Source organism: Nerophis lumbriciformis, linkage group LG02 (genome assembly GCF_033978685.3).
Source record: "Nerophis lumbriciformis linkage group LG02, RoL_Nlum_v2.1, whole genome shotgun sequence".
Lineage (NCBI taxonomy): Eukaryota > Metazoa > Chordata > Actinopteri > Syngnathiformes > Syngnathidae > Nerophis > Nerophis lumbriciformis.
The window spans coordinates 43,337,241-43,353,836 of NC_084549.2; positions in this window are offsets into that span (position 1 = coordinate 43,337,241).

Below are 16,596 nucleotides of genomic sequence, written 5' to 3' on the forward strand. Positions count from 1 at the left end.
ACATTTTAAAAAAAAGGAAAGAAGATGTTGTGATGCCAAAAAATATCGACATAATCATAGTAGTATCGACTAGATACACTCCTGTACTTTGGTATCATTACAGTGGATGTTAGGTGTAGATCCACCCGGTACTTTTCAGAGGTGGTATAGTACCGAATATGATTCATTAGTATCGCGGTATTACACTAATACCGGTATACACATTAACATTGTTTCAACACACTGTAGTGTAGGTAAAAAAAAATCAGTGACATGACCACCCTACCTTGATCAAAGAAAAAAACATGAATTAATTGTTATATTATTGAAAGGGTGCAATGTTATAAAACAGTGGTTTTCAAACTTTTTCCACCAAGTCCCACCCCAGAAAAAACTTGGGTCTCTAAGTACCACCATAATGACCAATATTGAAATACAGGAGCATAGTAGGCCTACATATTCATTAAAACACAAAGCAGCAGTTTTATAGTAGTATAGTCAATGTTTTTAGCCACTGTAACATTACACACAGTTTGAACAGTAATACATTGTTTGAATATAAGAAAACGAAACACTGTTCTTTAATCAAACAATTTTTTGGCGTACCACTAGATAGAGCCTGCATACCACTAGTGGTACATATACCACACTATTAGAATCACTGATAAAAACGAAACACTGTTCTTTAATCAAACAATTTTTTGGCGTACCACTAGATAGAGCCTGCATACCACTAGTGGTACATATACCACACTATTAGAATCACTGATATAAACATTTAATATCACAGTTATTGTGACCAAAATTATCTGGGTTATCATTAATATTGCATTACTGTTGAATGTGCTCAAAAAGTAATTATGTACAAGTTTTATTAAAATAAAAAAATAGACACACAATATACTTTCTTAGCAGAAGAAACAAAAAAATATTGCTCTGGCTTCATAGGAGCCATATACATTTTTAAATATGTTCATCTTCTTCTATTTTAATTAGTAAACACTTTATAATGTTTTTTTTGATAAATGCAAATTGGGTGTTGAATTTGCTTCACTTGCGGACGGTTTATGTGACGTCACACAAGTTCACTTCTTGTTGAAGACACCACTATGTGTTGAGAATAGATCGATCACTTTGTACTAAAACAGCACAGTCTTTATGATCAAAATGAATATCTTATTTGTTCAGACAGTCATGTCTTCATACAGCTTTAGATTGGTTTAGATTTCTTAATGGAGGAAGACGTTAATGTTTCTTGTGTTCATGTTAGCATTTAAGCGAGTTAGCAAGCTAACGCTAGTCCAGGGCTCAACCCAAAATGTTCAAAGAGCCTTATTGGACAAATCTGTCAGGAGCCGCAAAAAATGAAAAGCCGTCTATAAGTGTTGTAATGAAAGCAACACATGATGTAAGTGTCTATATTAGCTATATTAGACTGCAAGCTCCTATTTGTATTTAGATTTGATGTTGTTCATGTTTGAGAATATCTGCTTGCAGAGGTATTTGTTTTGTTTGCAACAGCCAGCTACCTGGCAGCACGCAGTGCTGAAAGAAACGTGTGTCGCAGGCTGACGCAAATCTTCGTTGACAGAAATGTTAATATTTAATATATATTCTACGCATTTTTCCAACATTGGAAAACATTAGTCTTTCTGTGGCAGCATCGGAGAAAGCTATACATGTAAACCAGGGGTGCCCACACTTTTTCAGCAGGTGTGCAACTTATCAAATGACCAAGTTGATGTAAACTACCTCATATATATATATATATATATATATATATATATATATATATATATATATATATACAGACACACTCATATATGTTAGTGTATTACCTTATTCTGATTACTTGCGTGGTTTATAATAAGACAAGATTCACAGTAGTTGCTGATAAGCTCCACAACTTTGAATTTACATTGTGGAACGTAAACCGCCCTCCTCTCTTTCCAACACCACATGAAAGTGGTTGTTTTTAGCTTTTTATTTGTCCAGCTTCCATACTCATTTTTATACTGTTTATAAGACACATTGGCGTTAAAGGAGCCATATGTAAAAATTGCATGTCAAGTCATCATTATATGGCCCTGATATGTAAAAAGGCATTAATAAATCATGTTCTTTTCGAATACCTTTATAACTGATAACAGTAGTCCAGCCGGGATATGCTCATTTCAAAATTAGATTTACAGCCTCGAAATATTGTTATGGTTTACATTTCGATGTCCCGCCAATTAGACCAATTAGAAAGTCTGTGAGTGTGTTACATCCAGGTTGCCGGTTACGCACCGCCCTCTACATCTAGCTACTGCCACTGATAAAGTTACTTAACATGTCAGACCTTAGTAAATCTAAAAGGCCTCGTTAAGATTCTCAACTTATTCATGACAAAGCCAGGAACAAAACTAGGATTTGTATCGGGGATGCCTTTGAAAGATGGAGACGATTGAAGGAGGAGAATGTTTTTTAATTTGACGCCAAATTTGCTAATTTCCTCCTTGATAGGTAAGTAAGGCATTTAGACTTAGACTTAGACAAACTTTATTGTCCATTACAGTCTATGATCTTGTCTAACAAAGCTAGAATGTTTGTGCAACGAATGCTTAGCATGCCAGCCCAGTCAATGGGAGCACACGTATAGCCCAGTTCGACGACACATAGGCTAACGGCGGAAATATACGCTTGTTGATGTGTATTCAAACTGAGAGGGCAAAATATATTTTTGACAAATAAAACCTATGAGGATATGGGTAGTGTCGTTCTCAATATGCTGATACGCTGAGGAAATGGGTTCCAACATTATATTGTCATGGCAATGTGAAACGTATGGAGACACCCAAATCACATGCCAGTTGTCAGCTAGTGATGAGTGTGGCAGTTGTCAGATAGCGGTTAGCACGTTAGTTGTCAGCTAGCGATTCAGGTGCTTCTTGTTAGCTAGCAATTAGCGCGCTCCTTGTTAAATAGTTATGAGCGCTGCTATACTGCATTATTTGAATATCATAGTATTGTACAGAGTACCTTTTTGGACAAGTTTGATTTCCAACACAATTTTATACAGGATATATAAGTAGAGGGTCTATGCTCCATCTCTCCATTAGTTTGGGGGTCCTTGGCCTGGAAAACATTGAAGACCTCTGCATTACACAGTTCAGTAGAGGTGGACGATAATGCAAATTTTAGCATCTATTCAATGCATACTTGCCAACCTTGAGACCTCCGATTTCGGGAGGTGGGGGGTGCAGGTGGGGGGCGTGGTCGGGGGTGGGGCGGGGGGCGTAGTTGGGGGCGTGGTTAAGATATATATATATATATAAGAAATACTTGACTTTCAGTGAATTCTAGCTATATATATATATATATATATATATATATATATATATATATATATATATATATATATATATATATATATATATATATATATATATATATATATATGGGGAAGACACACAGATCCGGTGGCCATGGATGGGGTGCTGGCTGTCCGGGGTCGGTACCCGGGGTGGACCGCTCGCCTGTATATTGGTTGGGAACATCTCTGCGCTGCTGACCCGTCTCCGCTCGGGATGGTTTCCTGCTGACCCCACTGTGGACTGGACTCTTACTGTTATGCTGGATCCACTATGGACTGGACTCTCACAATATTATGTTAGACCCACTCGACATCCATTGCATTCGGTCTCCCTAGAGGGGGGGGGTTACCCACATATGCGGTCCTCTCCAAGGTTTCTCATAGTCATTCACATCGACGTCCCACTGGGGTGAGTTTTTCCTTGCCCTTATGTGGGCTATACCGAGGATGTCGTTGTGGCTTGTGCAGCCCTTTGAGACACTTGTGATTTAGGGCTATATAAATAAACATTGATTGATTGATTGATATATATATATATATATATATATATATATATATATATATATATATACATACACACACATATATATATATATATATATATATATATATATATATATATATATATATATATATATATAAATAAATAAAAGAAATACTTGAATTTCAGTGTTCATTTATTTACACATACACACACATAACACTCATCTAATTATTGTTGAGTTAAGGGTTGAATTGTCCATCCTTGTTCTATTCTCTGTTACTATTTCAGAACACACACATTATACAAATATACATTATAAAATCAATAAGAAAACGGGAGCTCTAATTTGGGAGTCTGAATTAGGATCAGAAGAGAGTTGATTCACCAAACCTGTTATACAGGAGGAAAAAGCACACAGGACGTTTCAATTGTTCACAGACTGGTCGCGCTCATCAGAATGACAAGACACTTCCGGTCTGCAGGTGATAGCATTCAATTGGGAAGAAACGCCCTACTGCCCCCTACTGACCAATGTGAATACTGATAAATCTGTAATGACAGCTCCAAAAACGAATTCAAATCACAAAATAAAATAAATAAATCAACACAAAAATGTGACACATTATGGGTGGGTCACATATGCATGTACAGTAGATGGCAGTATTGTCCTGTTTAAAAGTGTCACAACATTGCTGTTTACGGCAGACGAACTGCTTTACGGGGGACGAAAACTTGACTGCTGTTGTTGTGTGTTGTAACCGCGCTGGGAGGACGTTAATGAAACTGCCTAACAATAAACCCACATAAGAAACCAAGAACTCGCCCTCTATCATTAGCTGTTTATATGGTGGGAAAGCGGACGTGAGAACAGGCTGTCAACACGTCATTCAGGTCCGGATGGAGCTGGAGGGGGCGTGGCCTCCAGCTCCGCCTGAATTTCGGGAGATTTTCGGGAGAAAATTGTGTCCCGGGAGGTTTTCGGGAGAGGCGCTGAATTTCGGGAGACTCCCGGAAAATCCGGGAGGGTTGGCAAGTATGATCCAATGGCCAGTATTGCAGATACTTATACCAGCGCGTTTTACTTGAAATTATTTTGCCTTTTATTTTTTTGATCACTATTATATCCAGAATAATACACAGGACAAATATTTAAGGCAAATATTTTTCTAAATCAAATTTGAACAGGGGTTAGTGCATGTGCCTCACAATACGAAGGTCCTGAGTTCAATCCCGGGCTCGGGGTCATTTTTCTGTGTGGAGTTTGCATGTTCTCCCCGTGACTGCGTGGGTTCCCTCCGGGTACTCCGGCTTCCTCCCACCTCCAAAGACATGCACCTGGGGATAGGTTGATTGGCAACACTAAAATTAGCCCTAGTGTGTGAATGTGAGTGTGAATGTTGTCTGTCTATCTGTGTTGGCCCTGCGATGAGGTGGCGACTTGTCCAGGGTGTACCCCGCCTTCCGCCCAAATGCAGCTGAGATAGGCTCCAGCACCCCCCGCGACCCCGAAAGGGTCAAGCAGTAGAAAATGGATGGATGGATGAACAAATACTGTATAAATACAACAATATAAGACAATCAAGACATATACAATCATAAACCTATTCCCTTTCTATTATACAATTATTTGATCAAAATCAAGTGAACAGTGCAAAAATGACCACACAAAAGAAAAAACTACTCAACTGGAGGTCATCTAAATCTTTTGGCTTTTTAATTCAACAAAATATACTGTACATTTAATGCAGCGCTTTATTAGGTGTACTTAATGTTTTTTTTGTTTGTTTTTGTTTTTTAACGGTGAATGTATATTCTTTTAATGGTATTTTTATGACGGTCTCTGAAAAATAAAATAGCGGGAATGTTAGTCTCCAGGATACATATTTAAACTGTACATTTTCAAAAGAAACATTCTGAGGCCAGCTTTGATTAAAATGGAACAAGACTGCCATCTGCTGTTCAAAGAGGAATACTGACTAAGTGAGGTTTTTAAAATAATCTATCACATTGTATTTAAAGTTAAAGTAGCACTGATAGTCACACCCACACACTAGATTTGGTCTTGTCCACACTTAGCAAAAGGTTGTGGGACCCACACCCGGGGCTGTGAGTTCTTGCACCGCAGCCTGGTTGGCATCCTTGATCAGGCCCACCGCAGTCATCTGCAAATGTAATGATGTTGTTTGTGATAAATGTGGCACTGTAGTCATGGGTCAGATTCAGAAGGCAGAAGAGCATATAGGGAAAACCGTTGCTAAACTTGCAGGTGTGATTGCTCACCCTGCAAGGGCAGCTACAGTTTGAGATAGTCCTTTATTGTAAACGCAACTATTAATTAAATATACATGTGAGAGTAAGACTTAATAGTACTGTAATGATTTGTACATACTCAAGTTGATAAAAAATTATGCACTATAAGCATGCGGGCCATACAAGATTTGGCACCATGGTCAGTGTAGCTGATGCTGCATGGTATTGCAGTTCCAGTCCCATAGAGGGCAGCAGTACATTGTACATCTCAAAAAAGAGTATGGCCGACTTTACAGGCGCCATGACTGCTACCAATTGCTGTCGTTTTGACGTTATTTTTTCTACAGAAATAAACCAAAAATAATATATCTATACATATTTCTAAACATACTCCAGCTCATAAACATACAGCAAAACATTATTTTATTTCGTGAAAGTATACTTGCCAACCCTCCCGATTTTCCCGGGAGACTCCCAATTTTGGTGCCCCTCCCGAAAATCTCCCGGGGCAACCATTCTCCCGAATTTCTCCCGATTTCCACCCGGACAACAATATTGGGGGCGTGCCTTAAAGGCACTGCCTTTAGCGTCCTCTACAACCTGTCGTCACATCTGCTTTTCCTTCATACGGACAGCGTGCCGGCCTAGTCACATAATATATGCAGCTCTTACACACACACAAGCAAATGCAAGGCATACTTGATCAACAGCCATACAGGTCACACTGAGGGTGGTCGTATAAACAACTTTAACACTGTTACAAATATGCGCCACACTGTGAACCCACACCAAACAAGAATGACAAACGCATTTCGGGAGAACATTTGCACCTTAACACAACATAAACACAACAGAACAAATACCCAGAACCCCTTGCCAGAGGTGGGACCAAGTCATTGTTTTGCAAGTCACAAGTAAGTCTCAAGTCTTTGCCCTCAAGTCCGAGTCAAGTCCCGAGTCAAGACAGGCAAGCCCCGAGTCAAGTCCAAAGTCAAGACTGGAAAGTCTCAAGTCAAGTCCTAAGTCCTGCATTTTGAGTTTCGAGTCCTTTCAAGTCCTTTTAACCACAGACTAATATATTAACACAGATTGTGTATGCTTTTCAAACGCTGTATTTATTTATTAAAACAAGTGCATTTTAAATTGCAGGAAATAAAATTGTGCTGACATTGCACTATATAATAGCACTATTAACCAGTCATTTTAAACATTAACTCATTCCTTTACAGAACAAACACATTGAAAAATAAAGTGCAAATGTACTTATTTGTACAAAAATGTTAACATTGAAAAAACATGACATATACGTGAACATAACAAAAAAGTTGTACTTTTTATATGTCAGGGCCCTATGCTGCATTGCATTTGCAAAAGACCAAATTAGCCAAGAGTCTGTCAGTCATTTGTGCACGATGGGGGCGTAGTATGATGCCACCATGGCTGAAAACTCGCTCCACTGGAGCACTGGAGGCAGGCACTGCCAAGACTCTCATGGCCACTCGGAACAGTGAAGGAAGAGTCTTCATGTTCAATGCCCAGAACAAAAGGGGGGAGAGAGTTGTTTTGGGTTGGTGCACTACTTGTAAGTGTATCTTGTGTTTTTTATGTTGATTTAATAAAAAAAAAAAAAAAAAAAAAAAATTATTTCTTGTGCGGCCCGATACCAATCGATCCACGGACCAGTACCGGGCCGCGGCCCGGTGGTTGGGGACCACTGAGGTAAACAACCAACAGTATGTCAGAAAGCTAGCTAAAACGGTACACATATTCATAATATAGTATACATTTTAACTGACCTTTATTTTACTATTTTTGTCTTTTTTTAGGTGGCTAAAATACGCGGTGCTGCTGACCGCCGTCTAACGTTACGTGTGATATATTGACTAACGTAACCCTACTTAAAAAAAAATCACTGAACAAAAAGTATGAATAAGGTAGTGAACTGCAACAGATTCCCGTGTTTGCAATAACGTTAGCAGTGAGTTTACAGCCTCACTGATTTAACTACACAGCAAATAAAAGTCACATTACTTAGCCAATAAACGTTATCTTACATTCAAAACTTACCGTTCTTTGTGCAACTTCAAATGCCGGACGAAGTTGGAAGTTGTTGCCTCTCCATCAGTAATTTTCGAACCGCATGTGTTGCATACTGCAAACCGTTTTGTGTTGACCACCTCGCAATTTTTATACCCAAACAAAATTATTTTAGGTATCATTTTTTGTTCACTGGCGTGTGGTTTGGACATGTCTTCTTCGTTGGTTGTCCTGCAATTTGATTGGATGAATGCTGTGTGATGAAAACAAAGTAGATCTAATTTGATTGGCTGTTGTACTGAGACCACACCAGCTGACACACGCAACGCTGATAGACAAGTACACAATGAAAAATACGGAGCGCTCCTGAATAACTTTTTCATCTTTGGGTTTTGGGGAAAGTAGCAAGTCATGTCAAGTCATGTCAATTCAAAAGGCTCAAGTCCAAGTGAAGTCACAAGTCATTGATGTTAAAGTCTAAGTCGAGTTGCAAGTCTTTTTACATTTTGTCAAGTCGAGTCTAAAGTCATCAAATTCATGACTCGAGTCTGACTCGAGTCCACACCTCTGCCCCTTGCAGCACTAACTCTTCCGGGACGCTACAATATACACCTCCGCTACCACCAAACCCGGCCCTTTAATTCAGATGTCTCAAGGTTGGCAAGTATGATAATTTTGCGGCGTATTTGACGCACTATGCCACTACATTCCTGCAGTGTTTCATGACCAACAGGCACTCTCACACGCAATACATGTAAAAAATACACAGAACGACCAAAAAAATAACTTATTACCCTCATTTTGTCAAAATCTTCATTAGCTTTGGACAAACAGTCTCGGAGAAATTGTGACTTTGTTGTGAAGTATGTCAACTGTGGTGTCTGCCTCCAATGTATTTGTAATCACTGTATGTATCACTCATTATGTAATATTCTGATCTTTCTGTGTTGTATCCTGCTAAGTGAATAAGTATACCTTTGTAGTTATTTTCCCATATTTCTGCACAATAACTCAGGTATGGTAACACTGGTGAACAGTAGAGAATTTGAAGTGATTTTTGGTCCAGGACATCTATCCATTTATTTTCTACCTCTTGACCCTTTCGGGGTCGTGGGGGGGACTGGAGCCTATGCCGCTGCACTCGGCAAGTAGGCAGGGTATTTCTTGCCACTTTATGTTGTTATTTATTTTGTTATTATTTGTATTGTCTTCTGTGTGTTTTCTCCTGAACAAAAACGCAGACGTTTTTTGTCGTGACCCTAACCCTGGCACAAGACGCTGTAATCGGTGGTTCTCCAGTGTTGACACCAAACATTCACTTCTCATTCTTTTCTTCTTTCCGGGTTGCGGGGAAACAATTTAAAAGCTTTCCACAATTCTCGCGGGTGGAGCAGCCCCATGCTGCATAACAGGGCATTTTCACACGTAAATAAACTAACGAAGAATCGCCTTCAAAGGCTTAACATCAGCTCAAAGTTAGTAGCAGTCATGGCGCCCTGTAGTCACGTGACTGCCTTTTGACCAATCATTGAGGAGATCGCCTGAAAGTTAGTTGGCCATACTCTCTTTATACACGACTGTGATACATCTGAACAAGAAGGTGTGATTTAGTTTTCAGGTTGATATGTGACCATATCACACCAAGATTAGTCAGGATTTTAACTTAAAATGTTTACATCAGTCATATTTCTACATGGTTAGAATCACTTTTAGTGAGCGTTATCAGTGGATGGAAGGACATAGAAATATCCATAAAGTAAAAATAACACATTCCTATTCCGGTAAAACCGGACATAGCTCTAAAATATAATTTTATTACAACAACGAAGTAAACAAAATAAACATTTTGTACAAAGATGGATAACCTACAAAGAACATATTTGAAGGTCTTTGAAATTCGTTTGTAAAGACAGACATTAGTTAGATAAGTCTTTTTCAAACTTACACATTAAAACTTGATGGTGACTTTTATTTTGAAGCTCAGGAACACCGCTTGAGAAGTGGAATTAGTTTAATCGAAATAAATACATGAAAGAGATGGATTGACAAAAACAGACATCGATAGAGTAAAATAAATCACATTTGCAGGTGTAATAATAGATGATAAAATGAACTGGGAAACTTATATTTGAAAATATACAACATAAGGTGGCTAGATGATACTTGGATAAAGGGTGTCACTTCCAATCAGTAGCTTATGTTAGTGTAAAACACTAACATAACATCAGGCGCTTGTAGAATAACAGCACTGTACCATGGAATCTAATTATGTACGTTCCAGTTATTATTAACACAGTGTAAAATAGATTATTAAAAATGAATTAAAAAATAGGCATGGATGACAGCTGATGACACTAACACTTAAGTGTATTACCCACATGAGTAACAATTTACGCTAGGGCTCAATAAAGTTAACTTTAGTTGTATATTAATAATGAAATTATTAATGTATATTTATTTTTAATAATTCTGTTTGTATACGAATTATTTTGTACTGTTTTTATAATATTATTTGTTGATTACTGTTATTTCTAACAATTTCAAAATCTTTAAGGAATATCATTTATGTCATTTTATTTTATTTTTTCTTGTGAAATTAATCAATGCATAATAATCGTGAAATCATGATTATTACTCAGACTTAGTGTTGTACCGATACCTTTTGGTACTTTTCAGAGGTGGTATAGTACCGAATATGATTAATTAGTATCACAGTACTATACTAAGACCGGTACAACCCTACTCAGGCTATAATCGTACAGTGAAAATCTACAATCGTTGCATCCCCAATCATTAACAATAATAGTACCATGATGGTGACAGCAATGGTAAGGTCTGCCGATAAATGTGAGGGCCCTATTGCTGGCCTTATCTAAAGTCTAACAGCAGGGAGCACCAAGCACATTGGAGAGAGAAAGACAAAGATGAGTCAGTGACATATTACAGTACATGAATAGTGAATATCATACAGATGAGCGTTTTGAACATTGTTAGGGGGCCAATTGATGACCTAATTAGGAGTCTGATGGAGGTAGGGGCCCGAACCAGGTGGTGACATCCTGACCTGGGTCCAGATCAAGTCAGTTACTTACTAGTGAGCTCCACCCCAAACCTCAAAACCATGCAGGTACCAAGTCAGCATTATCACAATTAAGATAACATATGTGAAGTCTTTTTAGTATTATTAGTCTAATGCTACATTTTTGCCTTGTAACATTCTTCATCGCCCACAAGTCTCACTGGGGTCCCCTTAGACACACGCACACGCACACGCACACGCACACGCACACGCACACGCACACGCACACACGCACACACGCACACAGAGTTGGACAGCGTGACAGCTCACCGCTGTCTGTTACCGCTTGAGCCTGATTGGCCGCCACACAGTGTGGGCGGGACACGACGTTGTGAGTCAGCAGTGAGTCACCACGCAACTTGTCTACCACACGCTTTGCAGGGCGGTGATTCCGGATGCGTTCAGTTGCCCTCGGAAGAAAAACAGTTTTTGTGTGGATGCTCCAAAGCATTCACACATGGGTTTCTACACCAAAATTAATGTATTTAATAAACTTCTTAGAATTCTTCTCATACTCCAGATGTTGGTGCGCTCTACCGTCCAAATTTTTCACCCGATTCAAACCGTTACAACTTCAAACTGTCCAGCCTATTCGGGAATCGCAGGCTTTCCCTTGACAAGTTCCAAAAAGTACCAGATTTCTCAGAATTCCAGGTTTTCCGGGACATCTTTCCCCATTCAAAATTAATTGGCCATTTTTCAAACTTCCACCATTTCCACATTTTCAACCGATTCAAAGCATTCCACTTTCAACACATTCACCATCCTGGAAATTTAAACTACTTTTTTTCCAAAGTTAAAAACAATTCCAGAATTTTCCAGAATTTTCCAGAATTTCTGGTTTTCCAAATCCCTATTCCACCCTTTTTTCTGGCGACTTCTCCTTCCACATTTTTCAATGCATTTCAACCGTTCCACCGTCAAAACATTCCTCTTAATCAGGACAAAAAACAAAGTTGTTTTTTGAACTGGAAAAATTCCCGGTTTTCCCGAAATTCCAGGAATTCCGTAATACCATTTTTCAATTCAACATGTTACCACTTCAACATTTCTCAACCGGTTGAAAAAATTCCAACACCAACCATTTCAACTCATTCAGACCATTCAATTTTTTTTTTTTACCATTTTCTAAAAAAATCCTGCTTTTCCTGAAATTGCCAAATTCTTCAAAGTTCCACAACTCCCACTTTTTTTTATTTGATTCAAACTGTTCCAACTCCACTCCACTCCACCTGACAATTAAGGGACAGCGGAGCTCATACTCCAACAGGCTTCTTCAACTTCCTTCCCGCACTGTGCGATTCAAGAACTCCTTCATTCCACACTCCATCCAGCTGTATAATCACTCGCCATACAGCAATAGATGACATCTGCCTATTACCTGACACCTGACATGTTAGCTATTTCTCTTTGTTTTTAATGTTTATAAAGTCTATTTTCTATTTCCTGCTGGATCTACTCTCTATTGTATGCTGCTGCTGGCACATATACTGTATATACTGTAATATTGTACATGGTCATTGTTATATGTTGTATATATGCCCAGGTAACACCTAACGTTAGCGTAACGTTACTGTATGGTTCTCGTTTGGTTATGCAAGATGAGAACATTTTAAGAACATTCTCAGAACATATCAAAACCTATGACACACAAAATATTTGCCTGCAATGGAAACAGCGACCGTTAGGCTTTTCAAAGTGTTTTTTTCCGCAAATTTACTTTATATACATTGTGTAGTAACGTTTCCCTTTGTTCCGCGAACGTGTTGTTTTTTTCGAGTAACCTGACGCGCATGCGTGCAGCCTTGACTCAGTGAGTCGAGGCTGAGCACGGAAGCTTCTACGCATGCGCGTAGAATCTTCTATAAAACAAAGAGCCATACCTTTGCTAAGACAAAGAGGACTTTACCAAGCTCGACGACACACGCTCGACAACGCTGCAAATTCCAGAATCCCGATAAATCAGGCAATTGCATTGATCACATGTAAGTAGATAGAAAGAGTGAAATACGAAGCACATTTTTGTGTAACTATTTCTACCCTACAATTTCAGACCATTTTCGGTTTTAGCGTTGTTTCAATTGCGCGCCATGCTCAACTGCTGCGCGGCACCATATAAACTAGCATGCATTTCTCATGCATATTGGCTGTTATATAGTTTCCAAATACCAAAGAATGACTTCTGAAGAAGGGTGGATCTATCTGTAGCCTATAGTTAAACAATAATTTGCCCGGGCATTGTCATATTTTGAGTCACGAATGTTGCCTGCACGTTCCGTTAAACATTATCACAATTTCAGAAGGGTTAAAACCATTAAAAATCAGTTCCCAGTGGCTTATTTTATTTTTCGAAGTTTTTTTCAAAATTTTACCCATTACGCAATATCCCTAAAACATTTTTACATACACCCGTCCATTTTCCTATGACGTCACAATACAAACAAACATGGCGGATAGAACAGCAAGATATAGCGACATTAGCTCGGATTCAGACTCGGATTTCAGGGGCTTAAGTGATTCAACAGATTACGAATGTATTGAAACTGATGGTTGTAGTGTGGAGGCAGGTAGCGAAAACGAAATTGAAGAAGAAACTGAAGCTATTGAGCATTGCCAACCTTGAGACCTCCGATTTCGGGAGGTGGGGGGTGGGGCGGGGCGTGGTTAAGAGGGGAGGAGTATTGTCATCTAGAATTCACCAAGTCAAGTATTTCATACATATTATATATATATATATATATATATATGTATATATGTGTATATATATATATATATATATATATATATATATATATATATATATATATGTGTATATATATATATATATATATATATATATATATGTGTATATATATATATATATATATATATATATATATATATATATATATATATATATATATATATATATATCTCTACATCCTGAAAATATGCAAACAAAACTGTGTTTAGATAACTGATACTTCAAACTTGCATAAATAAATATTAAGGAATATAACATAACTTGGCTTCTGAGAGTTTCAAAATGTAATGAATAAAATGCTAAAGTTGTTGATAAACAAGCTATTATTTTAATAATTAAATATGGTCATTTTAAATGAATTATTATGATAATTTAAAATCAATTATTTCAAATATGTTTATTTTAATGTATAATTCTATGGCTGGAGTCACAAAAAAAATACAAATAAAAATACAATTAATTTTGATGTTTTTTGCAAAATATAGTAAAAATGTGGGCAACCCATTTTCTTTGTTTTTTTGTTTTTTTTATAGAATAAACAACACAATGAAGAGGTTTCAACAGAGGGCTTATAAGCGTAGATGGGCTGCCACAACTAGGCATTTGAAGAAGCAATGCCGACAGTCAACTTTAGAATTAGAGAGTGATGATAGCGAGCAAGAGAATGACACGACAATCTTTACAACTCCAGAAACAGTGACAACCCTTCAGTACATGGATGCTGCGGAGACTGCTTCTTGCACTGCCGCGGGTGCTGACAATGCCACCTACAGTGGCCCTGATAGTGATGAGCCTGATGAAAATGATGCTGATTGGAGACTAATCGACCATCATGTCACCTTGTCATCTGATTCAGAAAATGAGAGTGATAGTGACTGCTTTGACGATAATTTGAGGTTGTGGGCAACCGAATATCATGTCAAACATAATGCATTGGACAGCCTTTTGAAGCTACTCAAGAAATCGGGCCACCCTGATTTACCCAGCACTGCACGCACCATACTGAACACAGCTAGAGATGTGGACACACAGGTTAAATCTGGAATGAAATATTACTACTTAGGACTGGGCAGTGAACTACTAAAACATTTCAAGATGTACCCGCTGCACAAGAGGACTCAAGTCAATGCACTCGAAATATCGTTGAACATAGACGGCCTGCCACTATTCAGAAGTTCCAATGTGACACTATGGCCAGTACTCTGTGCTATTGTTAACATGAAGCCCACTGTCGTCTTTCCAGTGGCGTTGACGTGCGGAACTTCAAAGCCCATTGACTTGGACTTTCTGATGGATACCATTCTTGATATGAAGACGGTTTTGCAGCATGGCCTACATGATGGCAATGAAACATTCCAAGTCACTCTGAGATGCATAGTGTGTGATGCTCCTGCGAGGGCCATGGTAAAAAAAACGAAACTGTTTGCAGGCTACTCTGGCTGTGACAAATGTTGTCAGCGAGGCGAATATTTTGGGAGGATTACCTACCAAGAAATCGAGAACCTGGTTCCACGGACAGATGCCTCATTTCGCAGTCAGACTTATGCAGAACACCACCATGATGGTGGTCCATCCCCCTTCTGCCAGTTACCTATTGATATGGTTAAAACCTTCCCAGTAGATTACATGCACCAGGTGTGCTTAGGCACCATGAAGAGGCTTCTCCTTGTCTGGATTAGAGGTAAAAGAGAGGTTAAACATTCAGCAGATCAAATTCAACAAATTAGTGATAGGCTGGAAGGAATGAGAACCACATTCCCATTTACATTCGCCAGGAAACCACGGTCACTAAAAGAAATTGACAGATGGAAAGCCACTGAGTATAGACAGTTCCTGTTGTACACAGGAAAAGTGGTCCTTCGTGGAATTCTTAGACCAGATCTTTATGATAATTTCATGACACTGAGTGTTGCTGTGTCAATACTTGTGGCACCCAAACTTGCTGAAACTCACATGATAGATTATGCTCACCAACTCCTTGTCCACTTTGTTACACAAGCTCGCAATCTGTATGGCGTTGAGTTTCTAGTATACAATGTGCACTCTTCACTTCACTTAGCTGATGAAGTGAGGGAGCATGGATCATTGGATGCATGTGCAGCTTTCCCTTTCGAGAACTTCATGCACAAGATGAAGAAACTTGTGAGATCAGGAAAAAGGCCCTTGGCACAAGTTGTCAAACGGCTTAGTGAAAGGAGCAAGAAGATAGAGCTTGAACTGAAGGACAGTCCAAAAGTGTGTACGAAACCCCCAAACAATGCTTATGTACTGGAAGATGGGACATGTTGTGAAGTGACTTCTGCTGAAAAAAGGGACTTCTTCTTGTGCCGAGTCTATGAACGTCCTGAAGCTCTCTTCATTGAACCCTGTGACTCTAGGGTCCTTAGAGTGTACAGAGGACATAGGAGGTACACACGCATGCGAGTCCTTTCGGCAGAACGCCTCAGAACCAGTGCCATCAAACTGGATGAAGATGAAACGGGGCATAGCATATTCATGGGGATACTGCATGAATTTTGAACAGATCAATAACCAGTAGTAAGTAGTAAAAGGTCTGCTTGGAGCATGTCTAACCAGAAGAGTGTGTGCAGACTAAGAATAACTGACTAACTGTATCAGGATTTATAAATAACTATTTGATGCAGTATTGAAATTGTAATATTATCTGA